We start from the raw sequence: 17026 nt of genomic DNA, 5'->3' as shown, positions 1-17026 counted from the left end.
GTGGCTGGGTAGGTAAGGTGATGAGATCTCGAGAGTGACTGAGGACAGAGTGACTGAGGTTCCAATTTGGCTCATGGTACAGATCCCAATAATGCCCTACTGAAGAATCAAGAGAAGACAGACCAGCAACACAAAAGCCACACCAGAGTCAGAGGTGTTGGGCAAAGGGAAAGTTGCTACCCTAAAAAACAGGGGGCAGCCGGTGACCAGAGAAGAAGGCCGGTTAGCCAAAGACGGGTAAGATCTCACTGGGTGGGACAACCTAAGGCAGGCACGGTCGTGCTGCTGGTCACCGGGCGTGGAACGGAAACAACGTGGATTGCGTGTAACCAGGGGAATACCTGGTGGGTAGGGTTGGGATCCAGGTAGGTATGAAATTGATTGGCGAATGTGAGAGAATGAGTGAGGTGGGCGATAGCAAGACTGAGAAGAACTACATGCAGTGGTACCTGCACAGAGCTTGGAGTACTTATTACATTCCTTAACGAGTATATAATCCAAATGCAATTGTTTACTAGCACAGCGATAGTAGTAAAACACTGAAAATGAATCATACGAGTATATAATCCTTGTGCTGATTTATGTACGTATATAAGGCATGTGTGCATAGCGTCTGAACAAGTTGAGTGTGTTGTGACTTGAGTCACAAAAGGGGGGAATGTGGGAGATAATTTTGTAAATGAGGATATATGTATGAGGTGTGTGTTTGATGTAGTGTGAAATAATCGGGGGACAGCAGGAGTGAGTTCTCAGGTAAGGTTTATTCGTTAGGTCGTTTGAGCTTAAGAACAATATAAGGTTTAAAACGGCATGTTGGCCTGTCACGGGCCTTGCACACAGGCTGCAAGGGCTTTGAAGAACAAATAGTTGTATCAATGATGTCAGTCTGGCAGGCCTTCTCTGCGGTACCAGGCTTTCCAAACTTGGACCAATCAATGGCAGAGATGCGCCCTAGATTATTATGGTCGATCTTCGCTCCGCTGGTACCTGGACCGGCAGTGATCTCATCATGAAGTAAACGCAGCGCGTGCTGGATGGCAATGGTGGTACCAGGCGAAATATCTAGAGTACATACGTAGAAGACAGCGGATAAATCAGAAAAGCCGTGAAGTGTAGAGTGTAATAAAAGAAAGAGTGTTGGCCCCTGAAGGACTGAGAACTTACCCATGCTGTCTCCTGAAGAAGAATGAGGTGTTGGCGAGAGTGAGGCCGAAGACAATCCCACTGGTGGGGGCGGAAACGCCCAATTTTTAATATAATGATTTAGGGAAGTTTAATTATAATGGTATTTGAAAAGTTGTAAATTCAAAGATAATGGTGTAAAAAAGAATCTAAAAGGTCTAAAAAAGAAAGATGGGTGGGATTGTCTAGGCAAAGAACCAGTGACGTGTTGCATTGGGAAGATAAGGGAAATGTATATAAAGGCTGTAGTTGGAGTTCCCCGGGTAGAGGTTGTTGGGACGTTCATGTGTGAGCATCTCAATTCTTGTGTCAGCGCTGATTACAAAATAAAATCTCTTATCTGCATTCATCTAGTCTGCTTGATTGGCTTATTTAGTTTTGAGGCCTTACTAACTATGAGTCTCACTTAGACTGAGCTGTCGGGTCAGTGTGGAGCTGGAGTCAGATTTTAGTAGTGAGTACAGTAGAATTTTTATTCCACAGTTCCCTCTTGAGTCTGGTTCCTCTCAAGGTTTCTTCCTCATACCATCTAAGGGAGTTTTTCCTTGTCACAGTCGCCTCAGTCACCTCAGGCTTGCTCACTTGGGATAACATCTAGTCTGTCTGTTTGTCTGTTCATATGTTTGTTGTTTTCTTATGTCGTTTCTCATGTAAAGCTGCTTTGAGACAATGCTCTTTGTTAAAAGCGCTATACAAATAAAATTGAATTGAATTGAATATTACAGACATTTACTCCACATGCTACATCCTCAAAGCTAACAGCATTGTGGATGACCCCACACACCCCTCACACACACTCTTCACCCTTCTGCCATCCAGAAAGAGGTACCGAAGCGTTCGGACCCGCACAACCAGACTGTTAAACAGTTTCTTCCCTCAGGCAATCAGGTATCTCAACAGAGAACTGAGCTGAGCTGGACACACACATGCACTTGCGCGCACGCACACACACACACACACACACACACATACAACCAAGATCTGATCTCAACAGGAGAACTGAACTGTGCTGGACACGTACTCACACACATACATAACACACATGCACAAAAGCTGAGAACTGTGTTCCAAGAAGAACTGAACTGTGCTGGACACAGACACACACACACACTAAATTGTCCTGTTTGCATGCACATGTCACTTTACATTTCACTTTACATTTTTTATATTAATCCTGTTTACATGTGTCAATTTCATATTTGCACTCACTGTCGGTCTACATGTTGTTTGCACTGTCTTGTCTTGTCATCCTGTGCACTTCTGTTGTATGTCTAGTTTATTTATTGCACCTTAAGTATAGTTTAGTTTTATCTCTATGTTTAGCTCTATGTTTGTCTGTGTCTCTGTACTTTGTCTCTGTTCTGTATAGCACCTCTGGTCTAGGAGGAACGTTGTTTCACTTCACTGTGTACTGCATGAGCTATATATGGTTGAAGTGACAATAAAGCTTCTTTGACTTGACTTGACTTGACTGGGAAAACATGTCTCTGATTCACTGACTATCAATCCTGGGTCCACTCAAGGCTGTGTTTTTTCCCCTCTACTCTTCTCCCAGTACACCAACTGCTGCACCTCCAGTCACCAGTCTGTCAGGCTATTGAAGTACACAAACAACACCAATTTGGTAAAAGACAGTTATTGGTAAGCCACTGGGATTGGGATATGCATATTCTGCACCCATGATGGCTCAATAATATTCAAATCTGGTGAGTGTGCAGTCCATGAGAGACTTCACTTTCATGTTCAGTTGATGGCAGAGATGTACCAATCTGCTGTAATATGATAAGTGGGCCTAAGGAATGCCATAATTTTGGAGCCCAAACCACCACTGATTCACCACTGCACTTCAGCAATACATGATTCATATTGTCCAAATGCCCAACATTTCAACTGAATCTGATGTTTGGTGTTACAAAGGTTTTGTGGGCAGTGGTAGCTCTAGTGGTTAAAGCTCTGTTTGTTGATCAGAAGATGGTGGTTCAAGCCCTGAACCACCAAGCTGCCGCTGTTGGGCCCTTGAGTAAAGCCCCCAACCCCCTTGCTCCAGGGGCAGTGCATTATGGCTGACCCTGGCTCTGACCTCAACCATCCAAGGATGGGATATGCGTATAAGTCACAAATAAAGGTTGCTTAACTTAAGCTACAGCAGCCCGACTATGAATACTGACCCTGTGGAACTCCAGATAAACAGTTTCGGTGAAAACAGGTGAGTCAATGTGCACATTTAATTTTGCAGTGATCTGGGCATCTGTAGTTCTATTTTTTTTTATTTTGTAGTTCTATTTCTATTTTTTATAGTTTTTCTGGTACAATCCAGGTTAGTACTCAGATATCCCTTTCAGACAGCTTCCTATTGGGTCAACAGTTATTCCTGTTGGACATGGTTGATCCTTCATGTCAGTTTACTGACATCTCCATGGATACTGTGGCTCTCGATACACCACAAAGACTCACTGTCCTGGTCAAAGGTGCACCAGTGAGACATGCACCAACAATTTGTCCTCTTCTGAACTCTGATATTTCTCCCATTATGTTGTGTGGATTGCAATGTTTTATGTACAGCTGTGCTACTGCTCTGCTAATTCAACCTTCACAATCTGCTTTATTCAACTTGGAAGCTGCTGGGGTTTCAACAGCGCTAGGAATAAAGCTTGCTGAAGCAAAAACGGTGAATGAACCTATCTAGTCTATGTATTCCTGTTTAATATTTCCATTTGCAAATGTACATGAATTCATTAAAAATACTTTAATTTAATCATACGACATCCAAAACAATTCCAGGTCTTGTTTTCAAAATTGATATTGCCTTCAATATCAAAGGTTTTCTTATTTTTCAGTTTTGTTGAGGCCATCAGGGTATATGCCATGAGACTGTCAGGAACAATTTGCTGATAAATAACAGAGTCCATGTGATCGAATGAAATCTGACAAGGGACAAGGTCTTAAAGGTTCACACACAAAAAAGTCCTATTTAGCTGGTTTTGTTTATGGAATGTAAATAATATATGTAAATAAATGTTACTAATAATATAACATGAGTAGCACTTGGTCACTTTAATTTTGTCAAAGTAGCTCTCAAATGAAAAAAGGTTAGAGACCCCTGCTTTACAAAACTCTTTACTCTTTACATTAGTTGTGCAGTTTGTTCAGTACTTGTGTTGTATGAATGTAGAGAGTTTTAACACCTGTGAAATGTATTCATGTAATATAGTAGTTAATAATCAGGTAGATGTTATTTAATTCAGACATCTCAAATATTACATACATTTCAGATATATTGTAAACCCCTGATGAGTCCAGATGTCTGATATCAGTCTAGTTTTTTATTTTAGATCTCTTTTGAAAACATTAAATTATGGCTGATTGACAGTGTCAAATTAGGGCTGGTGCACCTCATATGTGTTAAATAAACACTGCAATTTCCTTAGTGTCTAACACAGCACATTAATGCAGTAAAATACAGTCTTAAATAGACAACTTAAAAAAGGTTTTGTTCTTTTGGTAAGAAATTTATTTTTAATGGTAAGATCTACATTTACATAGAATTCCTAGGTTACAATTAGGGTGTATTAACTCTAATTGTAGCTAAAATACCATAATCTAATATGCTCCAAAAATACAAAATATAGCATTACACTTATTTTAGCAACGCATACTTGGTACTATTCTCCATTTAGCAGTAACTGTGTCTCCTACTGTGGTTTTTAAATGCTCTGTAAAGCACTTTGGGTAAGATTAGATTCCCTGATACATTTTGATCTGGGTCTCTACTCAGTTGTGTCACCAGAGTTAAAGGATTGTTTCTTCAACTTGTCAGCAGCAATGTTCAGAATCTGATCAATTGCCTTGAGAATCGGAAGATCCATCCATATTTCCTCATGGTAGTTCTTCACAGGGAAGATGTGATTCATGGTAATCCCTAGCCGATTACTACACTTTTCCATCTGTAAAAAAAATACAATGTAGAAATGGATGAAAAGAAAGAAAAAGCAAGTAAAGGCTTTCTATGATGGTTGTACACAGTTTCACTTTACAATAACACCTTTTTAAGAGTACCTAAAAAAAACCCTAAATAAGCATGATTTGTGAGACATGTCCTTATATCATGTCCTTACAACCAAATAATTACCTTCTCTTTGATCTTATTGCTGGTGTAGAGCTTCCTTATGTCCTGTTGAACCACTCGGCATGTTAAATCTGACTTTGTCATGACGATTACTTGAGGCATTTCTGGATGATACGATAAATATCAGATTTAGAATCAATCAATGGAATTTGAAAATTAACAGTCGGTATTGCACTTTGCACCGAGGGCTATATTAAGAGTTTAGTAATAAAAAAGATTTAGTAGAGTTCAGAATTAAGGATTTAATAATACTGGTGCCCATTGATATTCAGATCTCAGATGTGTTCATGTTTTGTCTGAAAATTCTTCTGTGCAAAATTGTTCACAGATATCCAATCCTTAAACATGAATAAAAAATAAATAAATCAAGCATTGCACTGTCATCTGCAAGAATTTTTTTTTCCACAGTATAACTTTCTAATGATGGCTACATCTCTTTTTTGTCTGCATAAGTGTAGCTTTGAGAAAACATTAATCAAGAAAACAACTCTAAAACATTAATAAATACCTGATCAGTGCACTGGTCTCTGCAACTTTGTTTATGACCGTGTCATTGTCCAAAGACGTGAGAATTTCTTTCGCAGTGCACATGAGCATGAATGCCTCAAGGTTCTTTTGGGCTAAAGTGTTCCTGAGCCTGTTTTTTATGAATTTCACTGTTGAGAAGCTTCTCTCACAGGCCACTTGTGTGATGGACAATATTAATAGCAACTTGTAGGCGAGTCCAATCACATGGTAGGCATCCGTTAGAAGATTGTACGGAGAGAGGATGACTACACAGTTTTTACAGAAGGAACATGTTTTGCTCTCTAGTTCGACATCCTGCTGTTCCATGGAAGGAACCTCATCACTTCCTTGTGGGATTTCACTATCTTTAGTCTGTCCCACTGAGATGCAAGGCTGTGCAGTTCTCCACATAATGTGCCAACTGTAGCCCTGTTGTCAAACTTAAGCAGACATTTGCTTATTTCTTCTAGAACTGAGCTGGGGAGTCCATTTTCCCCTCACATGAGTTTCTAGAGACTAAACAGGCTAAATCTGATCAAAATTTTGCATTAGCAGAAAACGTCTTATGGATACTGCCTGTTACTGTGTCTACAATGACATTGTGTACTTTTATCTTAAAAGTCAGTTTCAGCTGATGCCAACTGCTCATCTTCTGCAAGCTCTCCTGGCATCCTTTTCTTTTTTCTAATCCTGCTCTCAGTAAGGGCAGCATGCACCACAAGCTCACACTATTCCTCCTCTTGCAACTTTCCATTAGCCCACTTCACAAACTCATCAGCTGCACACTTAACTCCTTCAAAGTCCCTAGCACACTTCCTGAGACTCTCCTCTGTCCCCTCAACCAGACGCTGAGCTGTGATGATATCCATTCCCCTTGTCTGTAAGTATTTTGAAAGGGGGATGTAAGCTCAAAAATGCGAAGGAAGAGCACTGTCTCATACTTCAAAAGGCCTTCTATGACTCCCTCACATTTGTCTTTTGTGTTCTGTCATCTACAGTGGTGTCTAAAGTCATAAGCACTTCAAAAACAAGCCCCCATGAGGATTCCCAAAGCACCCAAACACTTTACTTAGTGCCTGATCCTTAGCCCACCACCCAGTTGGCCCTCTTGGGCACAGTCGACTGTGATGCTTGTCCTGACTCTTCTCTTCCCATTTCTGCATGTGCTTGTATGACTCTCTTAAAAAAAACTGCTATATCATTAAGAAGTGAAAACAGAGATGCACTTTCCACAACACTGGCTCAGAGAGGAGTGTAGAAAACTTCCGCCTAGCTGGGAAGAGTGTGTGGCCTCCACTGTTCTGGAGATCTCAGCAGGGATGAGTCGAATGTGGACAATGTCACTGTTGGTGTGTTTTAATCTGATTTCTAAAAGTTTCTGTCGGCTATATGACGTTAAACTTATACTGTTCTGAAATAACTACTAATTGGTCGATTCTGAGTAGACGCCACGTGGTGCATGTGCCTAAGGTCGGAATCATGACAGATGCATACACATACTTTACACACGTGCCTATATTTAATAAACTTTTGTTTAACATGAAAGAAAACTGTTAAGGTACAATTGACATAATAAAGATCGATATGTTCATGTTAATATCAGTATCATACGTTATGTGAAACTCTTTACATCAGCTGTGCAATGTTCTCAGTAGTTGTGCTGTATTATATTGTACTGTGTTGTATTAATGTAAAGAGGTAAAACCTCAGGCAGAGTTTATTTATATAATATAGAAGTTTATAATCAGGTAAAAAAAAAGTCCCCAAAAGTATAACATACAACAATAAAAGTTGTTTATTTCGTACATATCTAATATTACATATATTTTTCAGACTGCGCTTTTTGCTGCAAAAGCTAGACTGAAGGTCTGAGGACTGAGTTCACATGACTGAGACTGACAGGTCAGTCATTCTGGTCTTACATAATAGTCTTACTTTATCACAACAAAACTTTCCCAACCATAAATCTAAGGTATATTAACTACTATTGCTTTACACTTAATATTTTAGCAATGCATATTCTACTTTTCTCCATTTAGTAATAGCTGTAATCCTGAACCAGTGTGTATGCTAAATCTGGTTTTGTCATGATGATTACTTGGGGCATGTTTGAATGATACGATAAATATCAGATTTACAATCAATCGATGCAATTTTAAAATTCAAAATCAAATTTTATTGGTCACATACGAAATCCTACACAGTACGATATGTAGGGAAATGCTTTTTACGACTGTCTTACATTAAAAAGAAATAGTAAAAAAGAAAAATTTAAAGTGTGGACATGAAAAATAGGGGATATAGTTAAGAATATATAGGGAAAAGTAGGGAAAATTAAATGGTAGAAATCACAAACGAAAATAACTTGAAAGTCAAGTGTCAGATATGCATATGCAAATATATGTATGTATGTATGTATATATATATATATATATATATATATATATATATATATATACACATACACACATATATTTTTATATATATATATATATATATATATATATATATATATATATACACATACACACATATATATATATACATACACACATGTGTATAATATAAATATCTATATGTAGTATCAATCAATATAGCAATAAATATTATAAATAATGAGAAATAAAATGAAATAAAATAATAATAATAAAAAAAGGAACAAAAATAGTAATATAATGTATACAACAAAATTGCTATATAAAACTAAATATAAAAAAAACAAAAAAACAAATATAAAAACAAAAATATAATACACTAATATAATACAGTACAATATAGTGTATATATGTATATATATATATATATATATATATATATATATATATATATATATATATATATAGAGTATATGTGAAAAATAAAACAATATAAATAAATATATATGTGTAGACTCTATAATATATAGAAGATACAGTATATGCATATATGTAGATAACAAGATCAACTTTGAAATGGTGTAGCAAATGAATACAGTATGTACAGTGTGCATGTGTAAGATAAATATATAAATATATTTGTAGATGTATATGTAGCACTCTTCTCTTAACAGAAGAGAGCTCTGGGTTCGGAAAAATAATTTTACACACTCAATTAGATTCTACTAGCTCTATGGGCAGATTTCTCTTTAAACTAGAATTAAACAGACAAGATCGAGATATAAATAAAATGGATCCTTTAATTCTCCTTTAGCCCAAATAAACGTGAGATTTAAATAAATATGAAAGGAAACAGAAACACAAAAAACACTCCTCAAGTAACCAGATTACCTCATTGCTGTGCAGTCCTCTTACATCAATATGAAAGAAATTAAAGTAAAATTACATTTTCCAAAAATTGTGCAGGTGCATGTATTATATTACTCCGATAGAAAAACAAAACTACAATTCAGCAAATTGCAAAAAATGTACTTGTCGTATCTCAAACCAACTAACAAACTTCGCCCTACGGCAAACAAAAAAACAAGTTCACTTGGTTAATATTCACTCAAAGTTCAACACATGTATTCACAGAGTGTGCATTTACCAATGTAATACCGTTGTAATGTACCAATGTAATGTTCACTGGGTCCAGACTCAATGTCCACCTTAGCCGGCAAGAAAATAAAGAAACCAACAACAAACCCCCTCTGTTGCAGGCCTGTACGGTGCTTGGGAGCGTTGTGGCGTTAAACAAAATGCCCCTTCACTCTAATGAGCAAATATAAACAAAGTACTCACGAACCGTAGCAATCTTTCCAGGTTACTTGGGTGCTCTGTGAGGAACCAGAGAGAGCAGAGCAGATGGGTGAGAACGCTTCTCCCACGTCGTCAGCAGGAACAGCGTGTCTCGGGAAACTTAACTAGATGAGGAAATCTAGCGAGGTCCCAGAGTCTCATCCACTTTCCCGCAATGACCGAGCTCAGTCCACCACAAACCAAACTGTATTAACTAATTAAAAGCACACCTGATGCCCGAACTTGACTATCTGTCTAAACTCTTAAGGATAGTGGAAAAAAGCAAGGAGATGGGGAAAAAATACACTTTAAATAAAAGCATAATAAAACAGCGAGCAACACCCTCTAGTGATGTGTCATTCACAAACCCATGACTCGAGAACATCGAGTCATCTCGGGGAGTGAATCGTTCATTTTGTGTAGACTGCGCATGCGCAACCGCATAAGCTCAGTAAACAGAAAAGATTCGTTCACCTTTCGAGTCCTCGGGTTCGATTCATTCGTTCATCACGTGACAGGCCCGTATGCTAAGGCAATGCAGTCTGAGCCGGAAACAGAAACGATTCATTCACTTTTCGAGTCTTCGGGTTTGTACTGAGACATGACCGCTTTATTGGATACAGAAATGAGTTCATTCTCAAACAGCCTTACAGTTTTTTTTTTTTACTCTTACTGTTACGTGATGCATTATAGCTTTTTATTTCCTACAGACTATAAATGTGTGAATATCTGTCGTTATGGTTCATTTCCATAACACTGAATGTTTATGTATGTTTATTCCATAACACTGAATGTTAACCTTAATGTATGAAAGTAATATTAATTATTCACATTAATAGTGTTATTTGCTTTTCTGTTATGCCCCTGTGTCATTTATGAGTTTATGAGTTATCAGTATTATACCAGCAGATGCACAATTGGTGGCAAAATAAACAACAATAGGTACTTTATGTTTGCAGGTTTAATTTGCTCACTTCCGGTTCTATGACCTATATAAGCTGCACGCTATCTTAGTTTCATTGCGAAGCATTGTTTCCTTTGTGTTACCTGCCAAGCCTTGATTTATCAGTAGTCTCGTTTCCTCGTGTATGACCTTGCTCGTTTTCTTCTGACTTCGTTTTTTGGACTAGCGTTTTGGTTTTGACTTTCTCTCCATTGCTTTCTGGTTTTTGACTCTATCTTTTCCGTGACCTCGACCAAGATCTTAGCCTTTGGCCCTTTACATCATCCGCATATGGATTCTAATACTCATACGTCTGACGGGACTTTACAGAATGCTTCACCAGAGATGAGTCCAGCGGATATGCAAGCGGCGCTGTGGCACGTCCTTATTCAAGCTTACCAGGCGGAGGTTGACGCGCTGAAGGCAGCTAACCAACAGCTCCAGCAGCAGCCACTGGATCAGGCAGCAGCCGCCGCGCCAGCACGTGACGCCCGCCACGAACTTCCTCGTTTTGCCCTTCCTGAGAAGTTTGACGGATCCGCAGATCGTTGCCGAGGTTTTCTTCGTCAGTGTGATAACTATTTCGCTCACCAACCTGAGGCTTACCGCGACGAAAGAACCAGGTGCGCGTTCATATTATCCTTACTAACCGGTAAAGCGCTAGATTGGGCAGCAGCAGTTTGGGATTCTGACCCCCAAGTTAAATCATCCGCAGATTATTTCGCTAATTTAATTAAGGAAGTGTTCGAATACCCGGCGGGCGGCAAGGATGTTTCCGTTCAGCTGCTGGAATTACGCCAGGGGAGGGACGCCGCCACGGATTACCCTATAAAATTCCGCACGTTGGCAGCGCAGTCGGGATGGAATGCTACTGCACTCATGGCGGTCTTCCGCGAGGGGCTCAACCCGGAGTTACAAGCAGAAATGGCATGCCGCGACACGAACGTCACGTTGTCCCAATACATTTCCACTGCCATCCGTCTGGATAACCTACGTCGCCAGCACCGCCCTACAGCCGCCACCTCACGCCCCCTGCCACGTTATAAAATGGAGGAGCGACCGCACACAGAGGATTATTCTGAACCCATGCAGCTGGGAAGGGCACGAGTCACAGCAGAGGAGCGTGAACGGCGTACTAAACTCAACCTCTGCTTCTACTGTGGAAAACCCGGTCATAGAGTGCTCCGATGTCCTGAAAAATCTTCTATGCCACAGGTAGAAAACATAATTCACTTATCCAAAGTTTCTCTTCCGGCATGTCTTCTCCTTGCTCATTCTCAGTTTATCGTCACAGCACTAATTGACTCGGGCTCGGCGGTCAACCTCATGGACGAGATGCTGGTGCGCGATCTTCACATCCCCACAGTCCCATGCATTCCCCCGCTCAGAGTGACTGCCATCGACGATCAGCCCATCGGAGGGGGCCTCATTTCTTGGCAAACCCAACCTATTGACCTCCAACTTGGATTATTCCATCATGAACGTTTATCTTTCTTCGTCATCTCCTCCCCGTCCAACCCCATAGTGCTGGGCCTTCCATGGCTACAGCTTCACGACCCAGACATCTCCTGGAAGGACGGAGACCTCCGAAAGTGGGCCCCTTTCTGCATAAAGAACTGTTTTTTGAACCACACTCCACGTCCATGCCTCGCTACTTCTATTGAAAGCCCAGCTTCGTCCAGTCCCACTTTGTTCCCTCCTGAATACTACGAGCTATGTGAAGTGTTTAGTAAGGAAAAAGCAACCAGGCTCCCACCACACAGACCATGGGACTGCACCATCGAACTCCTCCCCAATGCCGTCCCTCCTAAGAACCGAGTTTACCCTCTCTCCATCCCAGAAAAGAAAGCTATGGAGGACTACATCGAAGAAGCCCTTGCAGCGCGTTATATACGGCCCTCTACATCTCCGGCGGCGGCGGGTTTCTTCTTTGTGGAAAAGAAGGATGGAGGGCTCCGCCCATGCATTGACTATCGCGGTTTGAACGCTATCACCATGCCCTACCCTTATCCTCTCCCCTTAGTTCCAGCTACCCTTGAACAGCTACAAGGGGCCAAGGTGTTCACCAAACTCGACCTACGCAGTGCCTACAACCTGATCAGGATAAGAGAAGGAGACGAATGGAAGACTGCTTTCCACACCACTAATGGACACTACGAGTACCTAGTCATGCCTTACGGACTCACTAACGCCCCGGCGGTGTTTCAATCCATGATAAATGAGATATTCAGGGACATGCTCCACAGCCACGTAATAGCCTACATTGACGACATTTTGATCTACTCATCAGACTTGAAACAACATGTTTCCCACGTTCGAGCAGTCCTCCACCGCCTGGCAACCCATAACCTCTTCGTGAAGTTGGAAAAGTGTGAGTTCCACCGTTCCTCCATCACGTTTCTCGGTTACGTGATTCCTCAAACGGGGGTGGAGATGGACCAGTCAAAAGTGTCCGCGATCCTGTCCTGGCCTGAGCCCACCAATGTTAAAGGCCTCCAGTGATTCCTGGGGTTTGCTAACTTTTATCGCCATTTCATCCAGAACTATAGCACCATAGCCAGTCCCCTGACCTCGTTATTAAAGGGGAAACCACAGAAACTAAAATGGACTGATCAAGCCTGAACAGCCTTCGATAAGCTTAAGCACAGCTTCTCCTCCGCCCCTATACTCCGACACCCACGACCTGACTTACCTTTTACAGTAGAAGTGGACGCCTCGAACAGCGGGGTGGGAGCAGTACTTTCTCAACGCCAGCCAGAGTCCGGCAAACTACATCCCTGTGCCTTCTATTCTTGGAAACTAACACCGGCAGAATTGAATTACGACGTGGGCAATAAGGAACTTCTAGCTATGAAGGTTGCCCTCGAGGAATGGAGACATTGGTTGGAGGGGGCAGATCACCCGTTCCTCATACTCACAGATCACCGTAACCTGGCGTACCTCCGAGAAGCTAAGCGCCTCAATCCACGCCAAGCCAGGTGGGCCTTATTTTTCTCATGGTTCAAGTTCACGGTCACCTATCGTCCCGGCACGAAGAACGGGAAAGCAGACGCCCTCTCCAGAATCCAAGAGGTCAGCGAATCACCCTCACACCCTAGTAATATACTCCCACCATCCGTTTTAGTAGCCCCCATTCGTTGGGATTTCACAGGAGAAATTGAAAGCTCCATGCTCCATCTGCGCCCAGTCCCGAACCAATCGCCATCTGCCTGAAGGCCTGTTGGAGCCCCTACCCGTCCCATGCCGTCCCTGCTCTCACATTTCTATTGACTTTCTCACTGACCTCCCCGACTCTCAGGGCTTCACAGCCATCATGGTTATCATTGACCGGTTTTCCAAGGCATGCAAATTAGTTCCCATGAAGGGATTACCTAATTCCATGGAGACCGCCGTAGCCATTTTCCACAACATCTTCCGGAATTTTGGGCTCCCCGAGGACATAGTATCGGATCGGGGGCCACAGTTTACCTCCAGGGTCTGGCAGGAGTTCTGCAAGCAACTGAGAATCAAAGTCAGTCTGAGCTCAGGATACCACCCCCAATCTAACGGGCAAGCCGAACATCTGAACCAAGAACTAGGAAGGTTCTTGAGGGCTTACTGCAGCAAGGAACAGCATCGATGAAGTGAATTCCTCCCATGGGCTTATACGCTCAGAACTCCCTCACCCATTCCTCTACGGGGCTGACACCCTTCCAATGTGTTTTTGGCTATCAACCACCCCTGTTCCCGTGGTCCGGGGAGCCCTCAGACGTCCCCGCGGTTGACGAATGGTCCAGGCGAAGCCAGGAGATCTGGGAACGAGCCCATGTTCGCCTTCAACGGGCTATACGTAGACAAGCGATGCAAGCCAACCGCCGACGCCAACCTCACCCTACCTACAAAGTGGGTCAAAAGGTTTGGTTATCCACGCGCAACCTGAAACTCAAGCTGCCATGTCGTAAGCTCAGCCCCAGGTTCATCGGCCCCTTCAAGATCATCCGCCAGGTTAATCCCGTCTCATTTCGCCTAGAGCTGCCTGCCTCCTACCGCCTCACACCCACCTTTCATGTATCCCTGCTCAAGCCCTATCACGAGCCACAGACCGCAGACCCCACTGCCCATGAGCCACCCCCTCCCCTGGACATTGACGGTTCCCTCGCCTATCGGGTTCACACCATCCTTAACTCACGTCGTCAGGGCCGCCGTCTCCAATACTTGGTGGACTGGGAGGGATATGGCCCGGAGAAGCGATGCTGGGTCAATGCAAACGATATCCTGGACCCCGCTCTCATAGACGAATTCCACCTGAACTTTCCCCACAGACCCGCCCCTCACCCGAGGGGACGCCCTCGACGCCGAACACCTGGAGGTGTTCTTAGACGGGGGGGTTCTGTCACGAGGCCTGAACACCAGAGGGAGCCATTGCCCGAATATTAACTGTTTCTGCTCACTTCCGGTTCTATGACCTATATAAGCTGCATGCTATCTTAGTTTCATTGCGAAGCATTGTTTCCTTTGTGTTACCTGCCAAGCCTTGATTTATCGATAGTCTCGTTTCCTCGTGTATGACCTTGCTCGTTTTCGTCTGACTTCGTTTTTTGGACTAGCGTTTTGGTTTTGACTTTCTCTTCATTGCTTTCTGGTTTTCGACTCTATCTTTTCCGTGACCTCGACCAAGATCTTAGCCTTTGGCCCTTTACATCATCCGCATATGGATTCTAATACTCATACGTCTGACGGGACGTTACACTCATGCATTAAAATGTCAGTGGATGACCCTTGATTCAGGCAGATTCTTTTTACAAAAGCCTAGAAAGTCAATTTTAGATTTTTGAAAGTAGGTGCATTTGCAAATTAAAAACAAAATATTCAAATTCATGTTGTTGAAGATGATTGATAAGTCTGTTAGATAATTATTAACATACTATTACACATCCTCCCTTGTTTTTACAATCTTCCATATCATATTTTAACTTGTCTATAACTGATGATACAGCCCTGCTACAAACACCTGACATTTCACTGGAATTCTAAAGTTTACCCATTGTTCAAATGTACATCTAAAAAAGATCTAATATCATGGATATATACAGTAAATATTCAGTAATGCCCCTTTTATTGGATACACAGACGCCACCCCCAAATGTTTTTTTTGTTTAAGCCATAAATTACCCTCCCACACTCTTTAAACACACACAGAAAACATTTGCACACATATAGCGAGATGAATTTGGGTACATTCATAGAAATATCACATTTATAGTGAGTACTGTATGTATGTATGTTCCTTGCCAGAAGCCTTAGAAGGTGCAGAGCGTTTGGGCGACATAATAGGGCTTTCAGAAAAACCATTAAAATACATCATACACAAAACAAAACCAAACACTCGGGACAGCGACACGCGAAGAACTGGGATGCTGGAGAATTCTGCTTCCCTTTCTCCAACTGCACACATAGACAGCAGTCAATCACAACTGTGATTAAATGAATGGGGCATTCCGATTGGCCAGACTCGTTCCTCCAGCTGAATTGTATTTTCTCAGCTTCTCCGCACCGTGCTTTCTTAATACGCTGTACAATATTTGATATATTATTTACATTTTACTTCATTTTAATTAATGTTTATATTTTGTAATTAATAATTATATTTTTATTAATAAATTACCTTATTTCAGCATAAAAACAATTCACTATAAGGTTTGAGGATACCGCAATATACCAGGAAAATCCGCAAAATAATTTATGTTCCAAATAAAAATCTGCGATATACCGGGACTGCACTATATGAACCACGATATAGCGGGGGATTACTGTATTTTTTGCAGTTTACTTCATAAAATAAAAAGTGTATATATTCTAGACTTTTAATTTTGATATTTGTGGCCTACAGCTCAAAAATATTGAAAAAGCTTAAAATATTTCATTCAATATTTCATTTAAAATATTTCATTTCCACTTTGAACAAATCACTTTTTATGCAGTATAAATACCACAAATCATCCAGTCAGGTTCAGTACACATTACCACAATCATGGGGAAGGCTGCTGACTTGACGGTTTTCCAGAAGACACTCATTGACACCCTCCATAAGGATGGTAAGCCATAGAATATAATTGCTGAAAGGGCTGGCTGTATTTGATACAGAGTGCCGTATCGAAGCATATTTATGGAAAGTTGACTTCAAAGGCAAAGTGTTGTAGCAAGAGGGATGACCTTAGCCTTGAGAAGATTATAAAGCAAAGCCAATTCAAGAACAAGGGGAAGCTGTTTAAAGTCCAGTGTGAAGTGTCCACAGTCAGTGATGATTTGGGGTGTCATGTTTTCTGCTGGTGTTGGTCTACTGTGTTTTATTAAGCCCAAAGTTAAAGGAAGCCATCTACCAAGATATTTTAGAGCACTTCATGCTCTATCTGCTGACAAGCTTTATGGAGATTCAATTCAATTTTATTTGTATAGCACTCTTAACAAAGAGCATTGTCTCAAAGCAGCTTTACATGAGAAACAACATAAGAAAATAACAAACACATAAACAGACAGACAGTCCTAGATGTTATCCCAAGTGAGCAAGCCTGAGGT

At 41.4% G+C, this 17026-nt stretch overlaps 1 long non-coding RNA gene across 1 annotated transcript; it reads right to left on the bottom strand.

Moving 5' to 3' along the window:
- Window positions 1–4795: 4795 nt before the first annotated feature.
- Window positions 4796–5965, bottom strand: LOC131346546 (uncharacterized). The gene is made up of 3 exons (XR_009203631.1): window positions 5817–5965; window positions 5312–5412; window positions 4796–5126 (listed from the first exon to the last, which is right to left on the bottom strand). It is a non-coding gene; the product is annotated as an uncharacterized LOC131346546 (long non-coding RNA).
- Window positions 5966–17026: the final 11061 nt, after the last annotated feature.

This window comes from Hemibagrus wyckioides, linkage group LG26 (assembly GCF_019097595.1).
Source record: "Hemibagrus wyckioides isolate EC202008001 linkage group LG26, SWU_Hwy_1.0, whole genome shotgun sequence".
In the NCBI taxonomy this organism is placed as follows: domain Eukaryota; kingdom Metazoa; phylum Chordata; class Actinopteri; order Siluriformes; family Bagridae; genus Hemibagrus; species Hemibagrus wyckioides.
This window is presented reverse-complemented; position numbering and strand designations above follow the sequence as displayed.